The sequence below is a fragment of the Prunus avium genome, chromosome 8, assembly GCF_965620075.1.
Source record: "Prunus avium chromosome 8, drPruAviu1.hap1.1, whole genome shotgun sequence".
Classification (NCBI taxonomy): Eukaryota; Viridiplantae; Streptophyta; class Magnoliopsida; order Rosales; family Rosaceae; genus Prunus; species Prunus avium.
Window position 1 is genome coordinate 23,040,820 of NC_142291.1, and position 13,038 is coordinate 23,053,857.

At 37.8% G+C, this 13,038-nt stretch overlaps 1 pseudogene across 1 annotated transcript; it reads right to left on the bottom strand.

The window, feature by feature from the left end:
- Nucleotides 1–6,792: 6,792 nt before the first annotated feature.
- On the bottom strand, nt 6,793–8,057 carry LOC110744994 (cytochrome P450 704C1-like; annotated as a pseudogene). Its single transcript, XR_015826356.1, has 4 exons — nt 7,728–8,057; nt 7,328–7,644; nt 7,003–7,208; nt 6,793–6,879 (listed from the first exon to the last, which is right to left on the bottom strand). The product of XR_015826356.1 is annotated as a cytochrome P450 704C1-like (transcript).
- Between the last annotated feature and the right edge of the window lie 4,981 nt (nt 8,058–13,038).

Consider the following 13,038-nt stretch of genomic DNA (forward strand, 5'->3'; position numbering starts at 1 on the left):
ATATTATTGTGGGTCGGGTTTTCACCGTTGTTTAGGTTTCAAGGTGGGTTAACTTTCTTTTGGGTTGGGCTTTTAATTGTTTGGGTTTTGGTTTGCGTAAGACTGTCTGTTTATGGCTTTTTGTTTCGACTGTTTTACTGTTTCATTTCTTCTTATTTGTTTGTTTGTTTTGTAATTTTTATTTTGTAATTATTTTATTTTATTTTATTTTTGTTTTTTGTTTTATTTATTTATTTATTTGCTTTAATACCTTCAATTGTTATGTTTGACATTGCTTGTGCCTAAATTTTAAACATTGAGGACAATGTTCATTTCTAGGTTTGGGGGTATTGGAGTTTAGCATGTAAATTTGGTTTTTCCTTAATTTATTTTTTTATTTTTTTATTTGCTTGTTTTTATTTTTATTTTATTTTGTTAAGTCTTGCTTTTATTTTGATTTTGATTTTGATTTTGATTTTATTCACTTTCCGAACACATTTGATGAGATTGTGATAAATGTTTGCATGACTTAAATGAAAATTGAATTTTATTTATTATTTATTTTGTTTTCCTTGTAAATTTTTATTGTAAAAAAAAAAAATTTAATTAATTAATTAATTTGGCATCGTTCTAGCATGACATGTTCGAAACCTTCTTTGCACTTGCCATTTGTTTCATAATTTTCCAATTAAAGGATTTGCATGACCCAAATAATTGTATCAAGCATAAATTAGACTTATATAACCATATAATGTGAGCTTTTGAGCCTTGTGCTTCATTTCATGAGTGTTATACACATACTCTTATTTTCTTGTCATCAAAGTTGTTGTTTGATCTCATTATTCATTGATTTGGTTGATCACTTAAAAGTCATTCATTCTTATGCAATTTGACTTCATGACATTTTAAGAAGTGATATTAAGGCCTTCTTTGGATCGTTTGTGCCTTTCAAGCTAACCTTATGCATGCTTAAGCATGATTTTCCATTGTTTACCATTTTGAGCCTACATGTAAACCTTTTCTTTCATTTTACCAATTATATTTCCTCACCTTAGCCCGAAAAACAAATATTTACCTTTCTAAGGAATTCATGAGCTCTAATTCGGATGTGTTTTTCAAGCTAAGTTTGGGAAGGGATATTACATCAAAAACCCAGAAAAAAAAATAATCACACAATTGGTGAAAGAAAAGAGAAAGTTGTGATTAAGTGGCGGTTGTTTGAAAATTCATTTTTGGGCCTTCAAAATAATTTGGTGTTTGGAAAGGAGTTTGAATCAATGTAAATGAAGGTATAAGGAGTTTTGATCATGTAAAAGAAAAAAAAATCTAATCGTGATGATTCGAAGTCTTGTAAACAATTGTTTTATGCTCTTACATTGCGAGTTCCTTGGGCTTTGTATTATCCATACCTTTCATTTCTTACTCACCTTACACCCTTGGCCCCATTACAACCTATACTAAAGACCTAAATTGATCTTAAATGTCATGTGGTTGAATTGCATCCATTTTTCTACTTTTAAGTGTTTGGCATCCTTCTTGAGATCATATTAATGCAAGTTCTTCATTTTCCTATTTTGAGTTAAGTCCCTTATGATTTAACTCTAATCTCATGTTTATAATTGAGTGTTGCATTGTAGCCCTCTTCTGAGTGATTCATTTGTGAGAGGACAACTTCGGTGAGATTTGAAGTAGCATTTGTGCTTGGTATGATTTTTGAAATTGTGTGAAAACTAAGATTGGGGAATTTGTTGCATTTGGCTATCACACTAATACACTTTGAACATGTTATGTTTTGAACTTTGCCGCCTTGTAAATAATGTCTAAAATTGAGCTTTTAAACTTTTGAGTCATGTGCATGAGTCATTTATCTTCATAAAATGTTCGGAAAGATTGTTTTGAGTTTTTATTTATTTATTTATATTTTTATTTTTGTTTTGTTTTTGTAATTATTTTTGTTTTTGTTTTTTATTTTGCTTACGGACTAACAATCTTTTAAGTTTTCTAATTACCTTGTTTTACAGAGTCAGTAAAACGTTTGTGGGTATCGTATCTGTTAAACCCTCAGGAGACACAACTCCTCCTACTAGGGATGCCTAGAGGTTTAAAGGCTTGTTGCATATGCTCAATGCAATCGAGTTACCTACGAAAGTGGTCTAGTTAACTTCTTGTTTGTTTTTATCTTTGTTTTCCTTTTGTTTTGCTCGAGGACTAGCAAAATCTAGGTTTGGGGGTATTTGATCAGTTCATAATTGTATATCATTTTGTACCATTCTAGCTTATGATTTGGTTATGTTTTTGAGTTAAACTTGTGCTTTTAATCCTTTTTGTGTTTATCTTTCAGTTCATTGAGCTTTAGGTAATAATGAGGGCTTTGGATAGTAAATGATGCAATCCATGCATGTTAGGGCCTAATTTGGATGAATGGATGAAGAGCTTAAAGACAAACTCAATTTTGGCTACAGTCCCCTGCCAGCCCAGTTTCGTAGGTCATATTGCAAGCTTTGTTTCAGCAACCTACATAGCTCGGATGAGGCCACATTCTTCATGAAAGTTGTTCCAATGGGTGTATACTATAACATATCCGAAATTCAGCCCCATTGGATAATTGTGGAGTCTGTTACCTAGCAAACACAGAGCCATGCTCAGGATGGATTTTATCAGCGCGCAAAATGAGTTAGCAATTTGTTTTGGCCTTAACTTCCTCCTCCGACCTTGGATTGGCCCAAATGATATATGGCTGGAAAGAAGACATTCTGAACTTCAAGTTTGAGTGCTTAAAGTCTTAATTTGCTTAAGGGAAGCCCAATTCGTAAGCCCTTGAAGTTGCTGGTCATGCTGACCTCAGGATGAGCTATTATTTCTGGTTGGAAGCTTGGTCATGGTGACATGAAGATGAGCTAGGGCTGCTGGTGGGATTTATTAGTGAAGTGCATCAACCATTTCAGATTTTATAATGGAAGTGTTGTATGCATTAGTGAAGTGCATCAACCATTTCAGATTTTATAAAACAAAGTGTTGTATGCATTAGCCATACTTAATTCAGATTTTCAGCTTCTTTAGGCCTATATATAGTGAGGTTTCCCAAGCTTGTAAACACACCCCAAGGGGGGGAGCTCTCAAACACTTCTCTAGAGCTCCCTTCCCTTCTCTCCCTCAAATTCTCTTAATTTTGCTTTCTAGTTCTCAATTCTAGCTTTCCTTTTGCTTCTTAGTTGTAATTTATTTTTCTTTGTAATGTAAATTCTTTTCTTAAGTTTTCAAGTTGAATTAGTTTCCAAGTTTCAATTATGGTTTTTGTTCTTATTCATTATGCTTATAAGTTAATATGCTAGTTTGAATGATTGATCACCATTTAGGCTTGCATGTTAGCTATCTTGGTTTGAATTAAGAGTATACACCATGCTTTAATTCGAATTGAACTATGAATAGGAAGAGTATGTATGGACATTCGACAACAGGGATTAGATACATACTTGGTTGTTTAAATTGTTCTTCTATGCTTAATGGGTTCCTAATGCTTAATTTTAGGTTAGACAACAAATGATCAAATTAGGGAATTAGGAACACAAGGTTATGACCACACACCATGGCTTAATCATACTTTAGCTAGAATCAATCCATTAATCTAATTGAACTTGGGAACTTATCTACTTGAGTTAGTTATTTTCTTTCTTCCTTGTTTTATTTATTTCCTTTCTTTTTCATTTCTGTTTTGTGTAGGGAAAATGAATTGGATCATTCAATCACCAATCCTCGTGGAATCGACCTCGCACTTACATATGCTATACTACCAAACGGCTCGTGCACTTGCGAGTATCACAAGTTGAGGATGCAACTGAATCCATTTTGGTGCAGCTGTATCTACGCAACAATGTCCGTTTCAACAGTTTCATATTTTAATTGCACACGTGTGATAAATCGTCGTCTTAAAAGTTTTCCTTTATCTCCGTATTTTTCTAGAGGTCCATCTTAACAGGTTACACGCTATAAAAGAAAACAATGAAACTGCTAAGATGGACATCTAGAAAAATACGGGCGATAAAGGAAAACTTTTAAGACAACGATTTATCACACACGCGCGATTAAAATATGAAACTGTTGAAACGGGCATCTATATAAATACAATTGCGAAAAAATATTTACGAAAATTTGTAAGTCGCGTGTAGCGCGCGTGATCAAAAACAAGCCTCTCGCACACGCGAAAGCGCGTGCAAATAGGCTAGTATTAATAAGGCCTATGAGATATCCTCCATCCATCAATTAGCCAAGGTGAGAACTTACCCAACTGTTGGCAAGTCCTTACTTAGTTAGGATTTTGGTTCCTTATTTCATTAGAATTTTAGTTACTTACCTATTTGTCTAGTCCAATTATAGTTAAGATTTATTTCCTATTGTAATTTAGATTTATTTTCTATTGTAATTTGGATTTATTTCCTATTTTATTTAGGGTTGTACTTTTCTATAAATACCTCCATATTGGAGAAGAATAAAATATGAGCGTATCTGAGCATAACTAAATATTTGCCCTACTTTGTTTGACATGGTATAAGAGCCTAGGTTTTCTTGTGACCTGTGTTTGCGTTCTCCTTACAATTTAAGTGCTTTCCTCCCCTCCTCTTTAAGGGGGGGAGGGGGAGTGAAAAGGATATGTTTATTGACGTATCCTCATTAGCTTGACATATTCCCATGAAAATGTTGCTTATTTCTTGACTCCGACGACCTCTTCTCTTCAGGGGGAGAGGAGGAGTGAAGAGAAGTTGTCTGTGTGAATTAGCTAAAGTTGATATGGAAGAACTGTTGTTGTTGCTATTGTCGTTGCCGTTACCTCTACTACTGTCGTTGATGTTACCATTGCCGCTATTGTTTCCGTTGTTATGGTCATTGCCGATGATGTTACTGTGTTTTGATCTGTCTCTACCCTAACCCTAGAGACTACCTATTTTCGTTGCACTATAAATCTAGCTTATAATCCTAGTCTGCCGCCGCTGCCGTCTACCTTGCTACCGTCATCGTTGCCTACCTTGCTATTGTCACCGTTGCTCATCTATTCCGCTACAATTTAACCACTTATCTGCCATGGCTGATTCTGCTACATCTCAGTGTTAGTCAGTGCATGTTTCTTAAATACCATTGATCATATGGCTCCATCGACCCCTTCTCTTCAGGGGGAGAAGGGGAGTGAAGAGAAGTTGTCTCTGCTGTTGCTGGTGCCAATGCCAATGCCTTGTATTGCTGTTGATGATGCCTGTTATGTCTCTACCTTGTTGCTCTTGTTGGTGCCAGTATTGTTGCTCATGCCTTTACTGGTGTGTTTCCGCTATGGTCATGCCCGTTGACCTTGCCTTTGGCTTTGCCTTTCTTTGCCTTGCCTTACCCTATTTGTTAGGGTTTGAATTTGCCTTGCCATGCCTTACCTTACCCTATTTTTAGGGTTCTATGCCATGCCTTGCCACCTTGCCTTTGCTTGGCCTTTATTTGCCTTACCTTGCCTTACCCTATTTTTAGGGTTTGGTTTCTGCCTTATCTGCTGCCGTGCTCACAAGGTTTCTGTGTTCTGCCTTATCTATTGCCGTGCTCACAGAGCTTCTGTGTTCTGCCTTATCTGCTGCCATGTTCACAGGGTTTCTGTGTTCTGCTATGTGCCCTATTTTTTAGGGTTTGCTTTTGTGTTTCTGCTGCGAACTTTGCTTATGGTTGACGAAAAGACCTTCTCTACAATTGGTGCTTCTCAAGTATGGTGTTCTGTGACTCGCTTGTCAAGTTGGGCGTGCGAAATATCTTTGCCCAACTTGAGGGGGAGTGTTGGCAAGTCCTTACTTAGTTAGGATTTTGGTTCCTTATTTCATTAGAATTTTAGTTACTTACCTATTTGTCTAGTCCAATTATAGTTAAGATTTATTTCCTATTGTAATTTGGATTTATTTCCTATTTTATTTAGGGTTGTACTTTTCTATAAATACCTCCATATTGGAGAAGAATAAAATATGAGCGTATCTGAGCATAACTAAATATTTGCCCTACTTTGTTTGACACCAACCATATCCAACGGTGGGTAGAATCTCAATTAGTTAAAATCACATACATGGATATACTCTCTAAACAAACTGACAAAATTCATTCATTCCATCTGTACATCATCATCCAACGAGGAGTAGAATCTCTAAGCCGATTCTCTACGCACGTATCTGTTGGTGTCCCGTCTCAGCCACAGCTGATACATCAGCATATGAAAAGAATCCAACGGTTGCGTGTGCGAGAGGTCTTTTTTCGATCACGCACGTTACGCACTACTTACAATTTTTCTATTTTTCTTTTATCGCACTACTTACAATTTTTAGATGATCGTCTTAAGTATTTTCTTTTATCGCCCTTATTTTTCTAGATGTGTGTAAACTGTTGAGATGCACATATAGAAGGTCGATAAAAAAAAAATACTTGAGATGGTCATCTAAAAAAATACAATTACAAAAATAGAAAAATTAGAAAAATTATAAGTCGCACGTAGCGCATGATCGAAAAAAGACCTCCCGCACACGCTTACGCGTGTGTAGGGAGGCTAGTGGTATTATAAATAAAGAGGATATAAGCAACATTACAATAACATATTCAATACTAATAATATATAGTTTGACAAAAAAAAAACTAATATTATACAGAAAAGTTTAATTAATAAGTTAATATATAAAAATAATATTAATATATAGTTTAATTAAGATTTTGCATGCCCCAATCTTGGAGAGGCTTGGACATAAAGCCCCCTTTTAAAAAGGAGGGTGAGCATGGTCTTGTAACGTGCTACTTTGTTGTCATCACTCAGCTTGAACATGTAGCGGCCCCAAAGCACAGCAGAAATATCAAATCCTTTATAGATCCTTCCCCCACACAAATCCTTGGACCCTTCTGTTTAAATCAACAAATGTATTTAGAATTCCCCATAGTTTATAAGTCTACTCATCCTTTGTGCATGTTTTAATAAAATGTGGCATGTGTTACTGATCATATCAACATTAATTTATTTCTTACACTGAAGGCTATGAATTTGAAAGGGCTTTCTTGTTGGAAAAGACCATTTTCATCAAGCCATCTCTCTGGCCGAAATTCTTCTGCATCATCACCCCATATATATATTTCATCCTGCCCATGCCATAAGCATGGTGTGCCACCACATCACCTGTTTTGACACTAAATCCATCTGGCCAGGTATCATCAGAAAAACAAACCTTCCCATTCTACGACAACATCAAACAAACTTGTTAAATGTAAATTATAAAGATTCAAATCCATCTGGTCAGCAGACAATGTTGTTTATATCAGCTTAGCCTTGCAATTGTGTTTGAATTAGAGTTACCAGTGGAAGAGCAGGGTACAGCCTGGTTGTCTCATTCAAAATTGCAAGGAGATATTGCATTTTCTCAAGGGCCTCTTCAGTAAGGTTGTCTGCAAGCTCATCAATGCTTGAATTATCTTTCAGATTTGTTGCTCCTCTCACTTCCTGTGAAATCTTTTCTTGTGAGGATGCTTGTAGAGCATATAAATAAACCATGTAAGAGTGCTAGCCGTTGTGTCTTTTCCAAATGCAATGAGGCTGAGGACCATGTCTCGCAAGTACTTTGGATCAGTCTCTTCCGATGCCAAAAGCATTTAAACAATGTCTACTTTCTTCAACTGCCATTCATTCAATTATATTAATCAATAATAACATGAAATTAATTCAATCCAGGACAAACATGACCTAGAAGGTAACTCACAGCTCGTAGCTTATCTTCTGAATTATGAACTGTTTCAATCTTGTCTTTGATTAATTTATAAACAAATTGATCTACGATTTTCATATTCTTCCTTAATGCTGCTTCTGATCCAATGTTTAAGAACCTTCTGATCTTCCAGGAGAAATCAACATAACCATACATAGTGCTTTCGTTTGCCGCATCAAAAGAATTGGAAAACCGGGTACCTTCTTCATTTGTCCCACACAAAGTGTCTAGTTCGACATCAAGGAGACTGAAAGAGAAACATATCCACCAATAGTCGGCTCCTCCAGCAACCACAAAGTGAAAGAAACCAAAGGCCAAAGTGTTTCATTCAGCTAATAGCTTATATACCTCAAACGCCAAAGTCTTACCTGCACATAATCTACAGCATTAACTGAACCAAACAAAATAGATCACCTCAGTTGCAACCACTACCACGTCTCTAGAATTGTATTTGGAACAAAAATTAGAGTAGTTTCTAGAGAGAAGATTCTTACCTGATGCTCTGCCAAAGGGGCCCCCAACTCCAATAAGTTAGAACAAAATAGGAGAAGAAACCGAAACAGCTATAAAGAACAGAAAAAAAGGAAGATAAAAAAATATAATGAAGAACTCGTTTGTGAAGATTGGCGAAGAAGTTTTGATTATGCAGTTGAAATTTGGAACTGTAGCAGTTATGAGGAAATAGCAGCAGTTATGTGGAAATAGAACTCCAAGTCTAACGTGTGCTTTTCTTTTCTTTTCTTATTCCTTATTCCTGATGCTTCCCCACCTCTCTCTCGATTTTGAGTCTCTACTGCGCTGCTTTCTCTACTGCGCAGGCTGCTCTGGTGCCTCCTCATGTGCGGACTCAGCCTCGGGAACCGCCGCACCGCCACCAGCCTCGGCATCAGAAGGACTCGCAGCATCTCTAGACGAGGGGGAAGCAAAGAGCAACTCCCTGCCAGGAGGAATAGGTGGAGGGGCACTACTGGTGTCGAAGTTTATATCCAAGTCTGGATTAAACCTCGCCACCAGCTTCTCCCACCCATACTGCTCCTCAACCATCGCATCAAACACAAGGTTCTTGAATTCCTCCGAACCCTTGTACCCCTCGACAACCTCGGTGCGGGCCGCAGCTAGCTCCTCCACCTTCTTCCTCTCAGCTTCAGCCCTGGCCTCCTCTACCACCTCTAGCCGCCGCGCCGTCTCCTTCAGCTCCCGCTCGAGCCTCCCGACCCTTAGCTGCAGCTCGTTTTTCTCTCGAATGGTAGCCTGGGCTTCAGCAGTAGCAGCTTTCACAATCTCGGAATGGCGCCTCGCCAAGGCCACCTCCTTCTCAGCCCTGGCCAGGGTGATGTACATATCCCCGAACGCCTGCAACGACATGTCATCAGATTTAGCTTCAAACAAAAACTCGCAAGTATAAAAAGTTTCATCACAGTACTAGTATACTCACATTGGCAGTAGAGAGGACTGACTTCTGGACTCGATCCAAGAAGTCCGTGGCCTTCGTCCGAGCAAGCTCCCCCGCATCCATCTTCACCCCTGTTAGGAAGGTGTTCACAAGGGGCACTTCCTGGCGATGCATCGCCAGGGTTACCTCCTTCTTCTGCCACTGAATAGCGGCAAAGTCCGTGTCCTCGGTGCCCTTAGGGAAGAGCTCCTCCATCCCCAGCGGCAGCTTCGGTGGGGGGTCCAGATCGATTCCTCCAATACCCTCCGCCTTTTGTCCACCTCCCAACCCAGTACCTTCGTCTTCTCGAGGACGCTTCTCTGCAGCTACCCCTTCTGCCCCCCCCCCCCCCCCCCCCACAGCGCTGGCTGCACCCTTAGCTGCAGCCTTCCTCGCCCGCTTGGCCGTGTCTCTCTCTCGCCTTTCCTTCAGCTTCTGCTGCTTCTTCTCAAGATCCACAGCCACCTTCGGTGAGTCCCCCATCGTGACCACAGCTCTTGGCACCTCAGCCACTGCAACCACCACAAAACGTGATTGTTAGATTGTAAAAAAAAAAAAAAAAACATGAATGCAGACACAGGAAGGGGACAAACACTCACTGCTTTGAAGCAACCCTAACTCAAGCAGAAGCTCTGGCGTCACATGTTCTTCGCAGCCCGCCTATCCTCAGAAATCGCACTTCTAACAAACTCTATCTCCTCTTCCTCTTACTTCGACACAAGATTGCACTTCACTGAGCCTGCACAGAAAACAGAAATCTTAGTCATCCAACATTCGGTATAGGAACATGTACCAACAAACACATAACCAAACCCCAACAAAAAACACCTATAGTCTGAAAGTGAGCAGGTACATGTCTGTGGACCGCCCTCCTTGGCCAACATTCCTAATCTCCAAAGGCAAAAAACCACCGATTTCGCCACGTCTTCTAGGAATTATTCCTCTGAAACCCTAGCCAAAGTTACCCTATCGCCTGGACACAGCCAAAGTTACCCTGTCGCCTGGACACAGAGTATAGGTGCATGAACTGCTCAAAAGACGGAATTATTCCTCTGAAACCCTAGCCTCCGAGGCCCCTATAAATAGATGGCTACACACAAGGGTTGAGGTACGTCTAAATTCCTACTGAAACTCTACAGAGATTATCCCTCACAAACCCTAGCCGCCATACTCTCTCTCCCTTTTTCACAAGGTTCCGGCCACCACTCACGGCTCTGGCCACCCGGTTTATACCTTACATATATATCTTCGTACCCTATTTAGCTAGTGCTTTCTTACAAAACACTTGAACTGACTTAGGCATCGGAGGACCTTTGGCCAACACCCCCCGGGTGTGGTCCTCTTATTCAATTTGTTTTGCTGGGAGAAAGAGGCAGCGAAGAAGAAAGGGGGATCTTTCAATCGAATATTCTCGTGGGAAGAAATTGCTCCCACAGTAAACAGATCAAACCTAAATGCTTTCTACATTGATGCTTCATAGGAAAAAAAAAATTAAACAAAGAGCAAAAATTGAAGCAAAAATTCCATCAGGAACCAAAAATGAGAGAGAGAGAGAGAGAGAGAGAGAGAGAGAGAGAGAGATTTGTACCCCTGACATCTTGATGCTCTGCAGAAAGAAGATTCATTGAAGCAAAAAAACTGAAAGGAACTGATGTGTAATGGCATGAGGATATTGGGTCGTGTGGGAAGTGTTAAAACTGACATGAACTGCAGCGGATTTGAGTTGGTTTTTCAATTTGTTTTTTAATTTGTCTCCGCGTTCTTTAGTTCTTCTTCTTTTCTAGGCAACCGTTGTTCGTGGGTTAAACCGTTCTTCACCCTTCCCCTGTGGTAGCACAGCACGACTCTTTTTTTCTTTTTTCTTTTTATTAAGTCGGTGGTGTTTTACTATTTCACCCTCTCTTAATTAAAATGGTGTGTTTTTAATTTTTTCATTGGCAAAGGGCATTTTTGGTTTTTTTGAATGTTTCACCATTCTCTTCCTTTTGCTTTATATATATAGATTGATGAACAAGTGGAATAGTGAAATGTATACCAGGGTCAATTTCAAATCAGTGTAAGGACTAGGGTGGGCATCGAAACCGAAGAACTGATCAACCGAACCAAATCGGACCAAAAAAAACCGTGTTCACCAAAAAGTCAAACCTAATTCAAAAAACTGAACCGAACCGATTCTAATCGGTTACCATTCCGGTTCAAACCGAACAGGGCCAAACCAAACCGGTCAAATTAAAAAATATTTTTTTTTAATATTTATTTATATCCAATGCTATATTTTTAATCTCATAACTAATATTTACACGAGCTCAGGTTCAAAACATCTCTCTTTTCTAGCCCCAATATTTCTTTTCGTATGAAATTGTATAATTTGTTAATTTTCAAGCCAAAAAAATAAAATTTCAGTTGAAATTTGTATAAAAAATAATAATTTGAAAAAAAATAATAATTTGGTTCAAAACTAAACCGGATCGAAACTAGATTGAAATCGGTTCAACCATAACTGGACAATTTTATAATTTTTTATTAAAACTGAACCGAACCAAACCGAATAAATAGTACGAGTTTTGATTCCAATTTGAGGCAAAAACCAACCCGAACAGGACCGTGCCCACCCCTAGTAAGGACTTTTTCTGTTATCCCAAATTTGATAATTCCCAAATTCAAAGAGTTCTAGTATTTTTCTGCATTGTAGCTTGGTGCATGCAGGCTGTACTACAGCTACTAGTAAATTTGAACATATAAAATTGGAGAGAGTAGAGAAAACATAGAATAAAGGTTACTTTGAAACCACCATATTCATTCAAATGCTCTTGTTTTCAGTAACACCAACTCCATGCTTTTTCCATTGCTCTTCACGTACCATATTCCATTAAATTGGCATGTATGTTTTGCCAATTAAAGGTCGAAGAAAGTTTACATAGGTTTTGTTTAATGAGATATAAGGTTACATTTGAATTTGATAGACGTCAATTACGTTTAATTTCTTTTTCTGAAATTCTTTTAACTGTTTTTGTTTTGAACTTTGATAAGCGTCAAAATTTCATTTGCTTGAAGAGGTGCTCCTACAACATACACTTCTCCTCCACCTAGAGCTGGCAACAAAACTGCTAAAGCTGCCATCAGTGATGGCCCATCACCATGAAAAAAGCTACCACCATCTTTTTTTGACCTAGCTGGGATTGGAATATTAGTGAATTTTTTAATTGCATTTTGAAAGTTTATAAAGAGAAAATGTCTATAGATTAAGTTTTATAGGATATAACGATAAAGAATGTGTAATTTAAAAATTTTGAGCAAAATTAAATTTTTTATAAAAATATTTTATAACTCTTTGGCCTTTGAAAGGTTTGACAATATGGAATATGAGGTATAGATCCATGCAAGATATTGTGAATTTGAAATGTTTTTTGGTGCTACATAATACATTCAAACATATTGGGGCCAACCTCAACCTTTCTATTTTGTTAATTCAATAGTCATGACTTCATTAATTTATGCGTCATTTTTTATTATTATTTCTGTTTTGTTAATTCAATAGTCATAACTTCTATAATTTATGCTATTTCTCAGTATCATTGGCAGGCAAATTTAGTCCTGTAATTTGGTTTTGGTTTGGCATCCAAATCATTAATTTCACGATATCCTATATTTATATGATCTAGGGTGATAATACCAAGATAATTACTTCAGAATTTTATTTGATTTAAGATCATGTACATTATAGGAAGCTTTTTCATTTTGGATACAAACAATATTGGGGAGGGGAGAATCGAACCTAAGACCTCAAGTTCACGGGTAAATATTCTTAACGAACCACTTCAGCTATAAATCCCTTGCATACATTGTATAAAGCTTAATAAGTTGGAATGACAC